A 6000-nucleotide genomic window follows, 5' to 3' on the forward strand; every position below is an offset into this window, starting at 1 on the left:
CCCAGAGGTGTAAACACTAATGTAGATAAGACACAGGGTCTGAAGGTTAGATGACATTGGTAAAATATGCCTTCAGGAGAGTTTATACTGTTGATAGCATCAATGCACCTGCTAGATATTACTGAAAAACATGCAAGTATTCTAGCACATAGTGCAGGTGTGAACATATCTCCCCAGTCTTCTGTTCTATAGGCTTCTAAATACTATCAATACATTAAAGCAGTGACTCTCAATCTTTTCTATACTGGGAACCCCTTTTTGCAGCCAGAAATGCCTCAGGACTCTTCCCCTCCCCCCCCCCCCCCCAACAGCAGTTTTAGGGCTTGTCTACACATGAAAATTAATCCAGAATAAGGTAGGCCATGAATTTAAAGCAGATTAGTTATTCATGATTAACTCCTTGTGTGGACACTCTTGTTCCAGAAAAAGAGTACCTTATCTGAATTAGTTTAAACCAAATGGATTACCAGTGCCTTATTCCAGAATAAAAGCATCCATAACGGAGTTAATCAGAACTAGTTATTCCGGAATAGTTCCCTTAGCAATATGGGAAGTGCCAGGTAGACATGACCCCCTAACACCTGCCTTGAAGCACATTAGCTTTTCACTTACATGACAGGAAAAGAAAATTTAACACAACCTGCAGAGATTTGCTTTTCTCTACTTTTCGGCACTTACACTGAAGTTTATATTCACTTCTCTTTCAAATTTCTAATACTGCTATTTTGAAATCCCACACACAGAAACAAAGCTGTTTTAAAAGACGTATTTGCAGCCTGCAAAAACAAAACAAACCACTGAAATGGAGATTTATCAGTACTGACTGATAGATGAAGGGCAGCCATGATTGGAAATTAAACAAGGATGGAAGGAGCAGAGGAGTGAATGTGAAGGGCTATGTGAAAAGAAGAAAGTGAAGGGGGAGACCAAAGAGTGGATTAAAAAGATTGGGGAATTTGTGAAGGGCTGAAAAGTGAAAAAAGGAAGGTAGCAAACGTACAAGAGAATCAATGAAGAGATAATCCTTAACGTACATAGCACTTTTAGTCACAAAGGATCCCAAGCTTTACCAACTCAACCAGATGTACAAATATTGGAATGACTTCTCGCACCACTGACTACCTCATTTTGTGTTGCATCATGATCGTGAAACAACTGAGTTAGATTACACAGTGCTGAACATGACTGAGGCCAACACAGACCAGACCAAAGTATGTTTGTTGCCATAACATGGGGTTTAATCACCATAGTTTGACACAATGCTGAACGTGACTTGTCCTAGTTTATGCTGACCACTCTACTCATGGTCAGCATTATGCCATCTAACTCAATTATTCAGAATCACGTTCAAACACAATAAAAGTGTGTAATGTAGATAAGGCCATGGAGATGCAGCCACTTTTGGGGTGGAACACGATGTAAGCAGCACTCAACAGCTTAGAGAAATAAGTGAATAAGAATCTGGTCTCCAAGTGAAACTCCAGTAAAAAACAGGGCTCTGATGGAGAATGGGATAGGACAGAAAGAGTTCAGAAGAAGTGGGTAGGACAGATATTCTTGTGTTTAAAGCACTAGACTGGAAGTCAGATGTGCTGCTGCTCCAGACTGCCTGTCCTTGGGGAAGTCACTTAACCCCTCTGTGCCTGAATCTTCCCATCAGTAGAATGAAAACAAAACAAACTTTAATCAAGGAAGGCATTGAGAGCTTTAAAATCCTTAGTTAGAGGGTACACAGGGTTATTCTATTCGGTGGCTGAAGGGAGTCCAGGGGAACTTCAGGCTCCAGAATGCTCTTTGCTTCTGGATTTCCTCTCTGTGGTCTGTTTCTCCAAAGCAGGTGCATCCTAATCTCTTCTGCTGCTTCATAAGAACCAAAGGAGGCACAGTACCTCCAAGTTGCCCCAGCTTCACCGGGGAAGGAAGCCACAACTCAATAACCAACCTGGAGAGGTAGATGGAGTTTGGGCACACAGGAATGCACCCCACTATATTTCCCCCATTATCAGCCACTTGGACAATCCTGTCACCCTGTACAGGTAGCTCAAAGTGCACAGATATACAGTGCTAGGCATCTTAGGGTATGTCTATAGTACAGTCACTGCAGCTGTGCGGCTATAGTGCCATAGTTTAGCCGCAGGCTACGTCGATGGAAGGGCTGTTGTTGATATGTGATCCTCCCATCTGAAAGTCCAGGTTGATGGAAGACCTAGCTGTATTACCCACAACAGAGGCTAGGGCTATGTCTACACTGCCAGTGTCACTCAGGGGTGTGAATGAGCCATGCCCCTGGGTGATGTCAGTTACACTGACCTAAGCACTGGTGTGAACAGCGCCATGTTGGCAGAAGAGCTTCTCCTGACATAGTTGCCAGGGCTCAGGGGTGGGTTTATTGAGACAATGGAAGAGCTCTCTCCTGTGGGCTTACAGGGGCTACACTAGACAGCTTAGAGCAGCATAGTTGCATAGGTGCAGCAGCACCGCTGTAAACTCTCTAATGTAGCCTAGCCTGAGTCGACCCAAGGAGGGGCTCAGGGTGCAAATTTTTTCACAGCCCTGAGCAAGGTAGCTAGACCAGCGCGTCTGAGATGTGGGCCCAGCTGGGCAATGCCTCTGCAGGCAGGGCTCGGGGCAGCGGGCACCGGGGGACGTCTGCCGGCAAAAGGGCACTAGCAGGGGTGAAATAGGGATTGCCCAAGGGCAGCCCCAGGTGCCCACCCATGACACGCTGGGCGCGCTTGGCCCGGGTTTCTGTCCCACCCACCGGGGCGGGGGATGCCGAGATTCCCGGGCACCAGGCGGCAATCCAAGGCACGGCTGGGCCGAGCCGCCACACCAGGCGCCAAGCGCGGGCGGCCCCGCGAGCCGCTGCGGGGGAACCCATTGGCCGCGGGCTCGGCCGGACACCCCGAGCCCAGCGCGGGTGGGCGAGCCCCGGTCTGCTCACTCCCTGCCCCGCCTCACCTCCAGCTGGCGCCGGGGCCCCTCCGGCGGGTGCCCGCGCTGGCTCCCTCCTCCCCCTCACGCCGGTCCCGGGCCGCGGGCTCCCGGCCGCTGGGTCCAGCTCCGGCCGCTGGGGGAGCCGCTGCCACCGCGCCGCTCCGTCGCCATCTTCCGCCGGAGGGAGGGAGCGGAGGGGAGGCGGCCGCCGCGGTCCCGCCCCCGCCAGCTGGGCCGCCACCTCCGAGCCTGCCAGGCCCTGCGGCGGCGGCGGCGGGGGGCTAGGCCAGGCCGGTACCTTCCTATCGCGACAGCCTCTGGGCGGATCGACACCCCGAGATGCCCAGGGAGGGGGGAACCAGGCCAGAGTGATGTCCAGGCAAGGGGGGGACAGGCTGGATCATCCCCCCTTCCAGGCAAGGGGCTGTCTCAGGTTACATTAGGGTAACTGCTCCAGGGGGAGCTGGGGCGCTGTACAAACACAGAAGAGACCAGCCCTGCCCCCCAGGGCTCGACTGCCACCTACAAGTTACTCCAAAATAGCTATAGTCATTTAATAATTCCCCACCCTGAAATTATTCCAGAATAGATGCTGTTTGCAACTGAGTTTAATTCGCTTCCAAAATGGCTTACCTTAAATCAGAAAAAGGCCCCCTTTTTCTATAATAAGAGTGCCCACAGGCAAGCTGTTCTGGTCAAGTTCCCACTGAAGACAAGCCCTTAGGCCTGGTCACAGACAGGTTTTGTTTTTGTTGGGGATGTGATTTTATTGTAAAGAAACAGTTATACCAGTACAACTTATTGTATGGTCACAGCCATATCACTATAAAAGTGGGTATAGGAGCAGAGTTTATTCCCTTTCCCAGATAGGAATAAGCATATAAGCCCCTTTGTATAATTCCATCCAAGCAGGGTGTGGGTGTGGACTGTCGAACTATACCCAGATGTTTAAAACAGTACAATGGTAGCAATTAAACAAGGCTTTATAATCTAGACAGAGGATATGGATATAACATACAAGCCCATGATTATGATTAATTGGCACACTGTGATTAGTTAAATGTAATGTAGTTTATTCATCCTAGTAGCTTTGCATTGGTGTTTCTAACTTAACATAGCTATTTAATGTCCACTAAATTTTGGATTCTGCTGCATTTTTGCTCTGGCTAGATGTTAACCCCCTTTCTATCTGCTCCAACTTTTCCCCTCTTTTCACACATTCAGTTCCTAGTTTTCATTAATCCCAATGGAAATAAATGTCATGTTAATCAATTTTAATCACACACACCCCTTTTTTGCAAAAGATAAATAGGTGTAGCACTTTTCCTTTAAAATAAATGGCAAGCTGTTATTGGGGCTACATGAGGCTTGTGATGGCTCCATTAAGTCCCCAGCTCAGGACTCATTTGTATTAGGGAAATGGGCACCATTGATGAAGTTACATTTCTGCAAACCTCTAGAAGACACAGTGCACTGGAGTTACAGCCTGTTTCTGAATAGAAACTGCTTGCTGTGGTTTTCTAAGTTACCCTTTGGCATCTGAGACTGACCACAAAAGTAAGTTTTCTAAATCACATGTAATGGCAGCTGAGGTCAGGATTACACATGGGGAGAGTGACAACACCACAGCTGTGAATTAGTGTTTACCGTACAATCATCACTCTCCCATCAACATAGTTCTGGCTTCAAGTCACAGGAACCGAGGATTTGTCTACAGGGGAAGTTATACCACTGAAAGGTAAGGTGTGAATTCTGCTTCTTTTAGCTTCTTTTGACATCACATCTTTTAGCTTAGGTATGAGGAGCGTTGCTGCAGGGCAAATGAGGAAACCAAAAAAAACCCACAAGGGAAAGGAAGAGAGAGAGAAGCAACTAGCTTAATCATGAAAGTTATTTATTGCCAGGTAATAACCTAGGGTTACCATATCTAATAAATAAAAAAAGAGGACCCTCCACAGGCCCTGGCCCTGCCCATTTCCCCACCCCCTAGCCCTGCCCCAACTCCGCCCCTTCCCCGCCCTAACTCCGCCCCTCCTCCCTCCCACTCCCAGCCACAGGGAAAGGGCTGCCCCAGCGCTACCGGCTTCACGGTTTGCCAGGCAGCCCCCAGACCCTGCGCCCCCGGCCGGCGCTTCCCCAGCGCAGCTGGAGCCCGGGAGGGGAAGTGCCCAGCCGGGGGCACAGGGTCTGGAGGCTGCCCGGCAAACCGTGAAGCTGGTAGCGCTCGGGCTTTGGGCAGCCCCTGTGCCTCCGGACCCTGCGCCCCCAGCTGGGCACTTCCCCTCCCGGGCTCCGGTGGCGCAGGGTCCGGAGGCACGGGGGCTGCCCGAAGCCGGTAGCGCTCGGGCAGCCCAGCTCTTAAAGAGAGCCGAGCTGCCCGAGCGCTACCGGCTTCGGGCAGCCCCCGTGCCTCCGGACCCTGTGCCCCCAGCCGGGCACTTCCCCTCCCGGGCTCCGGCAGCGCAGGGTCCGGAGGCACGGGGGCTGCCCGAAGTGGGGAGAGATAGCTCAGTGGTTTGAGCATTGGCCTGTTAAACCTAGAGATGTGAATTCAATCCTTGAGGGGGCCACTTAGGGATCTGGGGCAAAATCAGTACTTGGTCCTGCTAGTGAAGGCAGGGGGCTGGACTTGATGACCTTTCAAGGTCCCTTCCAGTTCTAGGAGATAGGATATCTCCATTAAGTTAAGCCAGTAGCGCTCGGGCAGCCCGGCTCTTAAACAGAGCCGAAGAGGAGCAGAGCCTCCAGCCGCGGCGGCTCTGCTCCTCCCCGACTCTTCGGCTCTGTTTAAGAGCCGGGCTGCCCGAGCGCTACCGGCTTCGGGCAGCCCCCGTGCCTCCAGACCCTGCGCCCCCAGCCGGGCACTTCCCCTCCTGGGCTCCAGCGGCGCAGGGTCTGGAGGCACGGGGGCTGCCCGAAGCCGGTAGCGCTCGGGCAGCCTGGCTCTTAAACAGAGCCGAAGAGTCGGGGAGGAGCAGAGCCGCCATTTTCCCAGACACGTTCGGCTTTTTGGCAATTCCCCCCGGACGGGGGTTTGACTGCCGAAAAGCCGGACATGTCCGG

General features: G+C 51.6%; 1 protein-coding gene across 3 annotated transcripts in view; it reads right to left on the reverse strand.

The window, feature by feature from the left end:
- The window catches only part of NDST2 (N-deacetylase and N-sulfotransferase 2), a 245676-nt gene extending 242569 nt beyond the window's left edge, over positions 1-3107 (reverse strand). For all 3 annotated transcript variants that reach the window (XM_054034852.1, XM_054034850.1, XM_054034851.1), the window contains exon 1: positions 2962-3107. The gene's annotated coding sequence lies outside the window, so the exon portion shown is untranslated. The remainder of the gene's footprint in view (positions 1-2961) is intronic.
- Between the last annotated feature and the right edge of the window lie 2893 nt (positions 3108-6000).

Source organism: Malaclemys terrapin, chromosome 7, assembly GCF_027887155.1.
Source record: "Malaclemys terrapin pileata isolate rMalTer1 chromosome 7, rMalTer1.hap1, whole genome shotgun sequence".
NCBI classification, from domain to species: domain Eukaryota; kingdom Metazoa; phylum Chordata; order Testudines; family Emydidae; genus Malaclemys; species Malaclemys terrapin.